Source organism: Canis lupus, chromosome 28, assembly GCF_011100685.1.
Source record: "Canis lupus familiaris isolate Mischka breed German Shepherd chromosome 28, alternate assembly UU_Cfam_GSD_1.0, whole genome shotgun sequence".
Lineage (NCBI taxonomy): Eukaryota > Metazoa > Chordata > Mammalia > Carnivora > Canidae > Canis > Canis lupus.
In genome coordinates, this window is record NC_049249.1 from 35,238,999 (window position 1) to 35,252,919 (window position 13,921).

Consider the following 13,921-nt stretch of genomic DNA (forward strand, 5'->3'; position numbering starts at 1 on the left):
GGTTATAATTATGTCCTTACCTGTCTGACTTACCATGTCTGGAAATCAAAAGGTAGGATCAAAAATGGATAAATCAAGAAACAGCTGCCCAAAACAATTGAACACAGAGGCTCAGACTGATATTTGTACATTGGTGGTCATAGCGACATGACTCACAGTAGCCAAAAGGTGGAAACAACCCAAATGTCCACAAACAAATAAATGAATAAGCAACATGTGGCTTTATACACACAGTAGAATATTACTCAGCCTTTAAAATAGAAGGACATCCTGACACCGGCTCCATGGGAGAATCTTTTTTTTTTCATTTTTTTTATTTTTTATTATTTACTTATTCATGAGAGACACAGAAGGAGAGAGAGGCAGAGACACAGGCAGAGGGAGAAGCAGGCTCCATGCAGGGAGCCCAATGTGGGACTCGATCCCAGGTCTCCAAGATCACACCCTGGACTGAAGGCGGCACTAAACCGCTTGCGCCACCGGGGCTGCCCCTCCATGGGAGAATCTTGAAGACATGATGCTAAGTGACATAGCCAGTCACAAAAGGACAGATATTGTGATTCCACTTGTAGAACATACCTAGAGTAGACAAAGTCATAGACGCAACAAAGAGAGTCAGAGGCTGGGAGGAGAGAGGTGGAGTGGAGAGTTCTGGTTTAATGGCTACAGAATTGCTTTTGGAAAGGTAAACATCTGGAAATGGATGGTGGTGATGGTTGCACAACATGGTGGGTGTGCTTAATGCCACTAAAAACAATGATTAAAGAGAAAGAGTTGTTTAAAAATAATATTCAACATTATGGTAGTAACTAGCTGGACAAACAGCTGAGTGGTGAGTGCTTGCCAGGAGGAGGTGATGTGGGGTGGCAGGGGAGGGGGAAGGCAAGAGACAGCTGCTGGTCATTAAAGTCCTTGTTGCACTGTTTTACTTTTTTTTAAAGATTTTATTTGTTTATTCATAAGAGACACACAGAGAGAGAGGCAGAGACACAGGCAGAGGGAGAAGCAGGCACCATGCAGGGAGCTCAATGGGGACTCAATCCCAGGACCCTGGGATCACGCCCTGAGCTGAAGGCAGACACTCAACCACTGAGCCACCCCGGTGTCCCTGTTTTACTTTTCAAACAATAGTGTTAACATTAGTGCTCGGCCATATCCCAGGGTCCTGGGGCTCTCTGCTCAGTGGGGAGCCTGCTCCCTCTCCTCCCCAGCTCATGCTCCCTGTCGCTATCTCTGTCTCTCTCTCAAATAAATAAATAAATAAAATCTTTAAAAAAAAATTCATACAGTGCTTACTATGTGCCAGGTTTGCTTTAGATACTTTACGTATATGTTCTTTAATCCTCCTATCACCAAGGGGCAGGTGCCTCCAGAGTCCCTGCTCTCAGCCTACTGCACGGCCCCTTGTGCATGTACGTTATAATGATCAAAGTGAAAACTAATTTTCAAAAGATGCTGCAATGAATTTCCTTGTCTACATACTTTATGTGCTGGCATGTGAATATCAGACTCCTAGGAGTAAAATATCCCTAATTTTTATAAAAAAACAAGACATGGTGTGACGATGGTGTCCTCATCATGTGGACGTAAAAACTAAGAAGGTTGCTGATGTGGACGCTATGTTCCTCTTCTAGTAAAACTGAACACAGAAGCAAATGACTTTCCTTTGTATTCATAATTTTTAACAGGTCTCCCCAGTTTTTGTCCCCCCTCCTCGTTTCCCCACTCACCTCTCTTGTGACAGTGATCATTATAATCGTACCGGGAGAAGAAAAATGAGCCTGGGAGAGTAAATCAAGCTTCCTTTAGACATAGAGGAAAATAATTTTGCAGTTGAGAAAACATGTTGAAATATTATTTTTATAGGACAAATAGTTACATCACAATTTTAAATTACATTTACATTTGAAATGGAGTCGATTTGCACCACCTACTGGAATATATGGCTCTATATAGTCCAAGGTTTCAAAACTAGGAATCCACTTTGAAGAATTTAGAGTGACGTTCTTAGCTATCTTTAGGAGACCAGTCCCTTTGATATGTTGAAAATGCCAAATACTAATTTACTTCAGGGACCAGTTTCTAAAACAAACTCTCTTTAGAAGCCAAATTTAATCATCTAGCTAAATTAACAAACTGTACAACTGCTTATAAAAATAAAATGATTAAGGCAAATACATCAACTAAAGAGATAAAAATGTAAATGAGAAGCAAAACTGAAATCAATACACATTATCAGTTGCTAACTCACTATTAAAAAAGAAGATTCAAGCAGACAACTGGAAAATGGCAGGAAACATAAGCAAACAGGATAATAAACAGAACATAACTCAACATTAATTAAAAAAGAACTCGCCCAATGAAAATTTGATCGTGTTTATGCCCAAAGTAATAATCATTGTCATGGCTTAATTACAGTTGCACATCGACATACAAAGTATTCATATTTAAGCTCTTTGACATTGTAAAGGAAACCCCAACAAAAATTTCATTCTTCATGACAAACTACTCCAAGCAATAAATTTCTGAAAATATAGTAGCAGCATTCATTATCATGTAATTGACAGAGATTCAGGAGAAAAAAAAAATACATCTACAATATCCACTATTCCACATGAAATTGCTTTAGAATAGAAGCCTAAATATATTACATTTTAATTTCTTGAAACCTATTATAGCATTTCACTTATTTTATGGGTATTTTGTCTGAAAATTGATTTTATTTTTAGATGTCAACTAAATTAGATGCCAACTCAATTAACTGAAGCATAAAATATGCCAGCAGGATATATTTACAAATACATCCCACAAAATGGTGTGCAAGTAACCACCTGATTTAAACTCCTCAGCACAAAAAGATCCCGTGTGACGGCCACCAACCCATCCATAATCCTCTTTGTTGTTGCAGGTGATTTGTGCATGACAAGCCTGTTTGCAGTGACAAATGTCATGTGCAAGGTTGCCGGAAGGTGTTTTTTCTCAGTTTAGTTCACTGCTGCTGTGATTTCATTCTTAAGGTTCGCATCTGCATTGGAGAGCGGGGCTGTTTAATTTCTGTCAGCTGAGCTCAAAGCCTTTTGCTGAGGATACAGAGAAAATTCTGAATTAGGCCACGGAGGCCTTTCCTGGTCAAGACATACCTGCCTCTCTGGAGCTCCTGGGTCTTCTGCTCCCAGCTCACCACCGCCTCCCATGCCTCGCCTTGCCTGGGCTCCCCACTGCTACCCCGACTTTGCCTATGCTTTTCCCTCTGCCTAGAATTCTCTTCTCTCCCCGCTTTGGCATAGTTACCTCTTCCCTGACTTTTCTGATTGGGTCAATACAGAGTGGGGAGTTTGCATTTCGGGGGTTCTTACCTGCCAGTTTCTGCACGCCCTCTCTAGACTGTTTTTACTCACCTGTTTTTACTCCCAAGCACCCAGCACACCACCTGTACACCGGAAGTGTGGAAGGCCTCATCCAGACTGGGGCCAGAGAGGAACCTGCTCTCGCTCTCCTCTGGCTACACGCCTCTCCTTCTGGGGAGGGGAGCTCCCTGGAGCTCCAGGGAGCCTGCTCTAATGGCCCCATGCCTGCTCTGGGGCCCATGTACGCTGCTTCCCAAGCCTGTCCCCCAAAGGACCTGGTATGTCCATCCCTATGCCCAAGGGGTGGCCAAGGGCATCTGTCGGAAAGGTTGGAGGATAGAATGTATTTTAGGGGTGCCTGGGTGGCTGAGTCGGTGAAGCATCCAACTCAGGATTTCGGTTCAGGTTATGATCTCAGGGTTGTGAGGTCGATCTCAGGGTTGGGCTCTGCTGGGCCTGGATCCTGCTTAAGATTCTCTCTCAGGGATCCCTGGGTGGCTCAGCGGTTTGGTGCCTGCCTTCAGCCCAGGGCGTGATCCTGGGGTCCCAGGATCGAGTCCCACATCAGGCTCCCTGCATGGAGCCTGCTTCTCCCTCTGCCTGTGTCTCTCCCTCTCTCTTTCTCTCTCTCTGTCTCTCATGAATAAATAAATAAATAAAATTTTTTTAAAAAAAGATTCTCTCTCCCTCTCCCTTTGCCCCTCCTCCCCAGTATAATATATATATATTTTTTTTAATAGTTGCCAAGGCATGGCTGTGATAAAGGTGTATTAGTCAAGGAAGGAGGACAGAATGTATTTCATTTAATAATTTGTTGGCTTAATATATAACTTGAGATATTTAGCTATATGCTATGCAGAACTCCATTTATAGTTTCCCCCAGACCCCACTAACCACCCACCCTCAAAAAAAAAAAAACAGTTGAAAAAGTGTTTTCATGCATGCATATCTAACAATAAACTTTACCTCTCATTTAATACCAAGATGATCTCCTGTATCCCATCTGAAATCTGAGTTCAAAGGAGAGTGACTCTTAAAGTCAACAGAGATATAAATATTTAATGTCAAAACTCCTTGATAAACACAATGAATTGTTCCAGGGGGAGGCAGGCAGAGATAAACAATTAAAGTCATTTAGTTTAAAAACATGTCCCAAAATCATTATACGACACTAAAATATTAAAAACTGTGTTCCTCAGGTAATAGGACAATGCACCCTTCCGCATTTTACTATTGTTTGAATTTTCTTTTTTTTTTCTTTAAGATTTATTTATTCATGAGAGACTCAGAGAGAGAGAGAGAGAGAGAGGCAGAGAGAGAAGCAGGCTCCATGCAAGGAGCCCGATGTGGGACTCGATCCCAGGACCCCAGGATCACACCCTGGACTAAAGGCAGGCGCTAAATCACTGAGCCACCCAGGGATCCCCCTGTTTGAATTTCCTACCATAACAGCGCTTACATTTGTAATGAAAATCTTATTTTGAAAAATCAGGTTACTATTCTGTATCATGTACAGAATATGAACATTTCACCGATCTCATCATCTTCTTTGCTATCCTTCGCATGGAAGCAACAGTAGGAATTTTCTGCCTGCGTCTTAGTTTCAGAGGCAAAAATCACGTCTTCTCAGGAGTCAGGGGAAAAGGACTACAGCTTATTTTACATTGTCTGTAGCGGGGAGTTACAAACAAGCTTCATTTCTAGGTTTAGAAAATGTGTCCCCTGGCTAGTGGACTGAGAGTCCATTTTATTGTAGGCAGCTCCCTGAGCTTTTATTATTCCTGCTAACTTTCATTAAGCCCACCTTGATTTCTCTTGGTTTCCTAATTATGGTCTGGAGTTTCTTTTTCATAGCCATGCTTCTAGAAATCTAATTTTGTTTTTCCTTACTTAGAAAAAAGAATGGTCCAGTTATTAACCTATAAAGAACCAACTGCCCTCCTTCCCATGCCCCATCCCTCCCACCAGTTCCCGTGCACCATGTGTAACAGTCAATGGGTGACCCTCTTGTCCCTCCCCTTTGCCTGAGCTGCTCCCACCTCTGCACTTTGGCAACTGTTTTTCCCTCACCATCCTACGCCCACCCTTCCAAATCCCCTTATCCGCCCCAGGCTCCACAGCCCTTCCTGACCACCCTCCACACTCACCCCTTCCGGCTGAGTGTAATTATCACACCTTGGAAGCTCTACCAAACCTGGGACTTCCCCTTTATCATAGCAGAGCTCACACTCACCTGTTACTCGAGGACTTGTTAGTGCCCTCGTCCTCTCCCCAGAACTAGATGATAGGCCCTTGAGGTCAGGAGCCCTGTTCTGCTACTGTCTTCAACCCTGTGCTGTGCCTCAGACTCACTAAGTGTCTGAAATGAATGAAGCACACATTGTTTGGTCAATCCAACATTTCTGTCAGAACTACTCAGGGCTCTCTTGAGAAATGTATCTTTAGGACCCAAAAAATGCAACAGGGAAGATTAAAAATTAAAAATGATGAAGAATAAACTAATTTCAATAATAATTTGAGGAAGGGGAGGGTTGGGGGAGGAGGCAGACAGGATGCGTGTGGATAATTGTTCAAGGAAGATGACGGTGACAGGTACGTGGGAGTTCGTTGTACCATTCTCTCTACTTAGGTATATATTTGAAAATTGTGTGATGAGAAGATTTGAAGAAGGTAAAGGAGAAGAGGCAGCAGCAGCTGGTTTGCAGGTTCACAGGAGGCCCCAGACACAGGTATGAAAGGATTGAGATACAGGTCTTTCTCCCTCCGGGTGCCATCCTTCCCTGTGGCAGCACTCCTGCCCTCCAAGCTCCTCTCCCCGAATCTCCACTCATTTATATGGCCCTCAGGTTCAGACCTTTGGCCCAAATGACGCCATCCTCTGCCTCTTGGATAATGCCTCATGTTCTAGGACATTCCCAGATGCGAATGGGAGCCCCTTGGAGCCAGGCTCTACCACAACCAATCCAGTTGGCAAACTCTCTGTGTGTTAAGTCACACATGAGATCTTCTAGGACATAAAGACCTTGATGTTTCTTAAATCACATCAAGTAGAGTCCCCTATGAAGGAGGATTTGCCACAGGTCCTAGGAGACATCTTGGTGGAAATTTCTTCACTCGGGAAGCCTTCCTGTAGCCGTGGAGGCCAATGCAGACCACCCTCTGCCCAGAGAGACCCATTCTATTCTAAACGACCCCTCTGAGATCCTCCCCTATGGCTGCGATTCTCCCGTGAGTCACTGCAAGCAGATCATAAACATTCGTTGCAGCCAAGAGGCACAAGCACCATAGTACTTTCATACTCAGGTCTTTCATACACAGTTCACAATATCCACACCAACTATGTCCAACCAATTTTAGGGATAAACAAGCCCAAGACCCTCCAACAGAAGAGCTCAAGCTTCTCCTCCCACTCTTGTGCTATCTCTTTCCCACTTCCAGACCATTAAAAGAATGATATTTGTAATGTAGATGAGACCAGTCTTTTTTGCACAATGTTGACAGACAAGAGGAAGATTCCAGAGAGAAATGCCACAGCAGCAAATGAATATAAATGACGCTTTTCCACTTTGTGCTTATAAAATGCCTTTTGTACCAGAATCTCAAAGCTCTCCAGGAAGCAAGGCTTTGACTGGGGCTTTCACTCAGGGTAAACGTGAATGGTCAGAGCTTCTCAAGTCATTTGTGATAAGAAAGAACAAAAGTCCAGACACTTTTAAAATGCAATATCCTTGCCCTCTGGGTAGTAAACAAAAGTATGCAGATGGATAATGACATCTGTGGATTCTGGCTTCATTTCCTAGAGAGAAAAAAAATGTAAATAAATATGTAAAAAATTGTCGTATGTGGATAATACCCGTGGTTCATCCAATGGTTACCATTCAGCCCAACGTTTGTGTGCAATGGATTCTATTACTGGATGCCTTGTGACTGCATGACGCTTGAGAAAGTAAAATATATCTTTTCCATGCCCACGAGAAGACAAATCTAGAAATGTTTAGTTAAAAGGTCTGTCCAGTCAGCAGCTTTGACATCGGATCCTTTGGCACTAAGTGATACCTTCCTTTTGTTCTCTCCACTGGAAGTCTCCTTGTAAATGCTTAATGGCTAAATGATTCATTAGGGTCTGCAAAGGCCAAGCCCTTACTAGAAAGGCAGAGGGGGGCCCACAGGCAGCACCTGACTGTGGGACTGATTTGAAGGTTCATTTGAGAATTCCTTGCTTCTCTCATTCTTAGCCAAAGGTGCATACACAGCATGAATAACGACTCTGGCTCCATCCACCAGCGAGCTGTCTGAAGAGCAGAGGTTAGTGACTTTGAAACCGTTTCTAGGGCAGCCTGGGTGGCTCAGCGGTTTAGCGCCACCTTCAGCCCAGGGCATGGTCCTAGAGATCCAGGATCGAGTCCCACCTCGGGCTCCCTGCATGGAGCCTGCTTCTCCCTCTGCCTGTGTCTCTGCCTCTCTCTCTTGCTCTCTGTGTGTATCTCATGAATAAATAAAATTTTTAAAAAAAGAAACCATTTCTAGAATTCATTTAGGGTAATAATCAGCTTCGAAGGACAAAACTCAGGACCAAGAACTGCTGTCAAAGTAATACCAGAGACAACCTGCCCCTACAACCACTTGCATTGTATTCTCAAAGTCGATGCTAATAGCTTACAATAGAATTTCTGTTCTTCCAGTATCTAGAAGAAGAACTCCCAAAAGTGCAATCAAAATGGATTTCAAAGAGTTTCAAATAATTTGCTTAAATGGAATTAGTCTACAGAACAGCAATTAAATAACTGTCACCTAAATTAAATAAGGTATTATCATGTAGTTTTTAACCAAGAGGGTCTTGCTATTACGCTGGTCTATCACACCTCAAAGTTTTCATTGTCTTATACTTTAAAATTTTTCTACTCTTGTCAAATTAAAGTGTAAAGGAAAATACAGATCAGTAGCTCGATAACTGTTCTTCACTTCAAGAGTAGCTGGCAGGTGGTTTTTGGTACCATGGTGTGTCTAAAATAGTCTTTCTGAAAACAGAGATAACTTTCTTATCACACACTATTATTAGTTAAAAAAAAAAGTTCTGCACAGGCAGCCCCCACGTATGTATACAAATATTTATATTTGTAAATTACATAGTAATACATTAACATAAAAACACAAACGTGGAAAACAATATTTAAGATATTTTTATTTATTGACTGCAAACTAGTTCCGTTCCACTAATATACTTTAAAAGAGAGTAATATGTCAAACAGGCTTATTTTTGCAGCTCTTGGTTGAAAACCTTGTGATAGAACAATGTGAAGTGTCCAAGTTCGATCTATTTTAAAACTTGTTTTAAGGGCTGTCATTACTTAAAATAGCTCAAAAGATAAGCTAGGAAGACTCACTGGTCTCAGAGCTTTCCAAGTCAAACTGCTCATTTCAATTGTATCCACAGAGAACCCAAACGTTGTAGCTGAAATTTGGTTACGTCTCCATCTTCTTTGAGCCCATCAGACTTCCTTACAAACCAATTACAAGGTTTCAAGGAATAATTCAGAGATGAATTAAGTTCGTTGCTTTACATGCAATTTGTTTACTCCTAAGTGAGGAAGAAAGGTTAACAGACTGTTGTCAAGGAGCAAAATTAAAACAGGATGTGCAAGAGAGGAGAGAGGAAAGCCCCTGCTGGCAGCTGGGAAGAGTGAATCTTGCAGGCACATTTTTGGGGTAAACAAATCAGCTGGTGGCTGACAAAGAGATCAGCCTGGGCATTCTGAGTAGGCTGAGTGGTACTGAGGAAAACAATTAAGAGGTGGATAGGTTTTTCCAAGGCCTTAGGAGTGTGGCTAAGGAGCACAGCGGATTTGCTGTCTCTATACTGCTCTGTTGTCTCCCTTTCGTTTGTTAGACATTGACTAAGTAAACCAGATCTGCACCACTGTCCTCTTTAGATTCCTCAATATATTTAAAACAAACTCCATTTGCAAGATTTTTTTAAAAAGTGGGAGATTTCGGCTCTCAAGTTGTGCAAAAATTAGGTTTTGGGCTTTTTTTTAGAAGTAGTATGGGTCATTTTTAGCAACAAAATCACATAATGTTGGATAGATTTGCAAACATCTGTTTTCAAAAATGCTTCCTCCATTAAGATAAGGGTTTTTGGTTTTGTTTTTTTTAAAGAGACTTTCTCACTCGTTGTTAAACCGTTACCCTTCTCTGAAAGGAACCGATTAAGTCTGTTTTTGTGAAATTTTCTCCTAGAGCATCCTAATGATGGCTACTTGTCACCACGGAAGATGAGGAAATGTGGAACACTTTTTATAAAACATAGTTAACTCATTTTTTGCTTGAAAATTCTTTTAAGTGCTTTGTCACATGATGATCTGTGAACTGTGTGTGTACATGAGATTTTCAAGGTCACCCCTCATTATAGAGTTCTAAAGATTCTCCTAGGGATCCCTGGGTGGCTCAGTGGTTTAGTGCCTGCCTTTAGCCCAGGGTGTGATCCTGGAGTCCTGGCATCAAGTCCCGCATCAGAATCCCTGAGCCTACTTCTCCCTCTGCCTGTGTCTGTCTCTCTCTCTCTCTCATAAATAAAATCTTAAAAAAAAATCTCCTAAAGGCCTTGTTTTGTCACCAGACTTAACCACAAGGATGGCATCTATATACTCTGGTAGACTACAGAATGGTCTCCAGACACCCAGTGCCCCTCTCTGGGGGTAGTAGTCTTCTCTGCCATATCGATGTTACACTTGGCCATGTGTGTCATTTTGGCCAAAAAAAAAAAAAAAAAAAAAAAGTGAGCGGAAGCAATGTTTGTCCCTCCTGAACAGAAGCTTTGGGAACTGGTGTACATACAGGTCAGCCCTATCTTGGTTGTACCACCCCAACTGGCAATGCTCAGAGTGGTCTCATCAGTCTGGCTCACAGAGTAAAGATCATGTGGACTAGTGCAAGGATGTCCCAAATTGTGTCCAGGACACACTTCCACTAAATATTCGGGACATTTGTACCCTTAGAAATTTGTTCAGTTTACCCAAAAATCAAATGTAACTCAGCATCCTGAATTTTACCTGGGGACTCTACTTGTAAGTCACAACATTTAGGGATCATTTGTTTTGGCTGCAAAACCCAATTTAAAAAAAAAAAATTCATTTATTTATTAAGTAAGGGTTAATTTTGCCCTTACTTTTCAGATTAAAAAAAAAATAGTTGTTCTTCCTGCATGCTGGCGGAGTGTCTGTGGAGATCACTGTTCTAAACTGTGGTCACAGACCATGGTGATCAGATGCTGCAATCTTGCTAAAAATGCAAATTTCTCAGCATTACCTTGGAACACCAGTTTTGAATGGAGATGGCTGGAGGATCTGCTCGCTTAACAAGTTCCTCAGGAGATTCTGAGACACATTAAAGGTCCAATGGCTTGCCTGTGTCTGCATTTCAACATTTTGTGAGGCTGCGTGGGAGTCAGAGACTCATCTTGCCTTTGCTGCTAAACTTGCCTTTGCTGCACTGCTCACCTAAAGAGTGATGGGATGGGCTCAGATAATCTCAGATCTCTCTTCCAGCTCTAAAAGTCTATGACAAGGAGTCAGAAACCCATAGCCTGGGACGCCTGGGTGGCTCAGTGGTTGAGTGTCTGCCTTCAGAGCAGGGTGTGATCCTGGGTTTGAGGATCGAGTTCCACATCCGGCTCCCTTTGAGGAGCCTGCTTCTCCCTCTATGTCTCTGCCTCTCTCTGTGTGTCTCTCATGAATAAATAAAATCTTTAAAAAGAAAAAGGAAAAAAAAGCAAAGAAACGAAACCAGGGCCTTCCAAGGTCCCACAAAGTAAACAAGTGAGAATGGTTAAGTGAAAGACATTGGTCATGGAGGGGACCATGACACACTGAAGGACACAAGCCCTAACCTAAGTGGTCCCTGCATGTTCTCCACTCTGCAAGAGGAACTGTCAGGGTCCCAGGTGATCTGGGAAAGAAAAGCAGAAGAAAAATTATTAAATTTCCTTACTACCTACAGCCTATTGGCAAGTCCCTGAAACAGGCAGAGTGAACTTCCTCTAGGGACTCAACTGCCTGGTTGTTAGTACTTTGCTAAGGGCAACAAGCAATCTTAGCCTGACCCTCAGGATCCTATTAAGTCTGCTTTAACATATAAAAATTCTTTTAGAAACTTCCTGTATCTCTACCCCCAAGATTTATGTTGGCAATCATCCCCCACGCAGATGACCCACTGATATAAATCTGAAGGGTCTCTTGACTCAGGTTTTATTAGACAGTAATAAATGACCTTTCCCTAATGATTGCTAGCCTTGTCAAAGTCCTGGAAAACTTGCTTCCAAAATTCCTTAGAGACTTATTCTCCCTAAGCCCCTCCCAACTGGAAAGTATATAATGGGCCACTCCTCACGACCCCACTGCAGCTCTTTAGGCCCACGGATCCTGTCCCCCGACTTTAATAAAAGCACCTTTTGGCACCGAAGACATCTCAAGAATTCTTCTTGGCTGCCGGCTTCGAACCCTAACATCTTCCCTACATCATGAGGCACATCTGCCTCGCATAGAACTGTAAACATTTTTGACAAGATGTCTAATTTTGCTTTGGAAAATACCGTGTGCTGCGAGTAACTAAGAAAATTTATGATAAGCATTTCTCTGAAATCATAATGTGTGCTGAGAGAATGAGATTTGTAAGTGCAGTCTAAACTACAAAATGTTTTGGAATGGGACAAGCTGCATGTGAAGACGAACTTTAGTAATTAATGACTGACAGCAATAGTTGGGAGATATTTCGTTAAACATTTTTAGCTTTGATTTTGCAGTTTAAAAAAAATAATTGGAGCCAACAACATTGTTTATATGCCTCAAACACTTTGATAACCATTTTTAAAGCCTGTCATACTGGTTATTTTGCCTACATTGCCTAAGGGCTAAAAGAGTTCAGTGGGCTGGTGCTGCGCCTGGTGTTGGTAAAACAGATGATGAGATGGGACACTAGCCCTGGAGGAGCTCACAGGTGGCAAGAGAGGCAGATAAAAACAGGTTAATTCTTCTATAAAACGGCAGGGCAGGATAAAGCTACATACAGGCTTTGGGAACAAAGAAAGGGTCCCTAAGGGAGTAGGGGGAGGGACAGGAGAGACTTTCCAGGGATGATACCTGACATGGAAGATGAGGAAGGGAATGGTATTCTAAGCAGAGGAAAACCACCAGCAAATAGACACTCTGGAACAACCTGTTGAAGCAGGAAACTGTAGGCAGTTCACTCATTCAACAAACATTCCCTAAGTTTGGGTGAAAGTTTTAGATGAAAATATCAGGTGCTGGGGGGTGGGGTAAACACCTGAGAGTGCTGACTGGGTACAAGAACGATACCTACCCACACAGCAGAGCAGGCCCTATGTGATGCAGTATGTCTGAGTGGGGCTGGAAGCCAGGGGACCGGGAAGGAGGCGGAAGGCAGACATTGAAACAACACGAAAAGAAACATAAATAACCTTCTTCAAATGTGAAATTCTGGAAGTAATGATCCATGTTATCCATAATATTAAATTTCAATTACTTACATTAGAAACAATGATATCTCTCTCACAGGAACACACACTCACACACACAACACTTAATAGTGTTTGAGAAGAGGGGCGTTTAGGTGGTTCAGTCAGTTAAGCAGCTGTCTTTGGCTCTGGTCATGATCTCAGGGTCCTGGGATCAAGCCCCATGTCAGGTTCCCTGCTCAGTGGGGACTCTGCTTCTCCCTCTGCCCCTCCACCCCTGCTGGAGCCCCCCCCCCCCGAATAAATAGAATCTTTTTAAAAGTGTTTGAACAGAGAGAAAGAATCAAAATGGATCAACTTTCTCTAAGTCAGATGTGCCCAGTTTCTCCTGCCCTCAGGAATCCCCCCTCCGTTACTCCCAAACCTTGCTGGCTCTAGCCTTGGGAGCAGCCCCGGGAAACCCAGTCTCTCTCTCCTCAGGTGTCACTCCACAAATGGTCCTGGGAGTCACTGGTCAACCCCCACCATCACCCCCCAGGCTGAAGACTGTCTCTGCTCCCAGGATTCTTTCTGCAGCTGTCCTCTCTATGCTGAATTTCCGGCTCTCTGTTTCATTCCCCTCTGCCTTTTCTTTCTTCTTTTTAAAATATTTATTTATTTAACAGAAAGAGAGGGAGAGGATGTGAGCAGGGGGAGGGGCAGAGAGAGGGAGAGAGAGAATCTTAAGCAGACTCCATGGTGAATGAGGAGCCCTATGTGGGGCTTGATCTCACCACCCTAAGATCAAACTGAGCCAAAATCGAGAGCTAGACCCTTAAGCGACTGAGCCACCCAGGCCCTTGCTCCCTGCCATTTCCAGCATATTGTCCCACTAAGCAACATTACCTAGGGTTCAGGAACCTACTTCTCAAGAGGCTTGCAATATATTTGAGTCCTGAAAAAAAAAAAATTATTGATACCTCAGCACATCCCTTCTTACCAATAAACAACAGCATTTAAAGATTACTAGAAGCTAAACCATAAGTTTAAAAGTTTAATAAAAATCATGTTTTTGATAAAACAATGAACAATCAAAAAGAAAAATTGGAAAATAAAACGTCAAGAA

The 13,921-nt window shown here is 42.6% G+C and overlaps 1 long non-coding RNA gene across 1 annotated transcript; it reads right to left on the minus strand.

The window, feature by feature from the left end:
• Positions 1–433: 433 nt before the first annotated feature.
• On the minus strand, positions 434–3,813 carry LOC106557988. Its single transcript, XR_005380742.1, has 3 exons — positions 2,832–3,813; positions 1,731–1,803; positions 434–579 (listed from the first exon to the last, which is right to left on the minus strand). It is a non-coding gene; the product is annotated as an uncharacterized LOC106557988 (long non-coding RNA).
• Between the last annotated feature and the right edge of the window lie 10,108 nt (positions 3,814–13,921).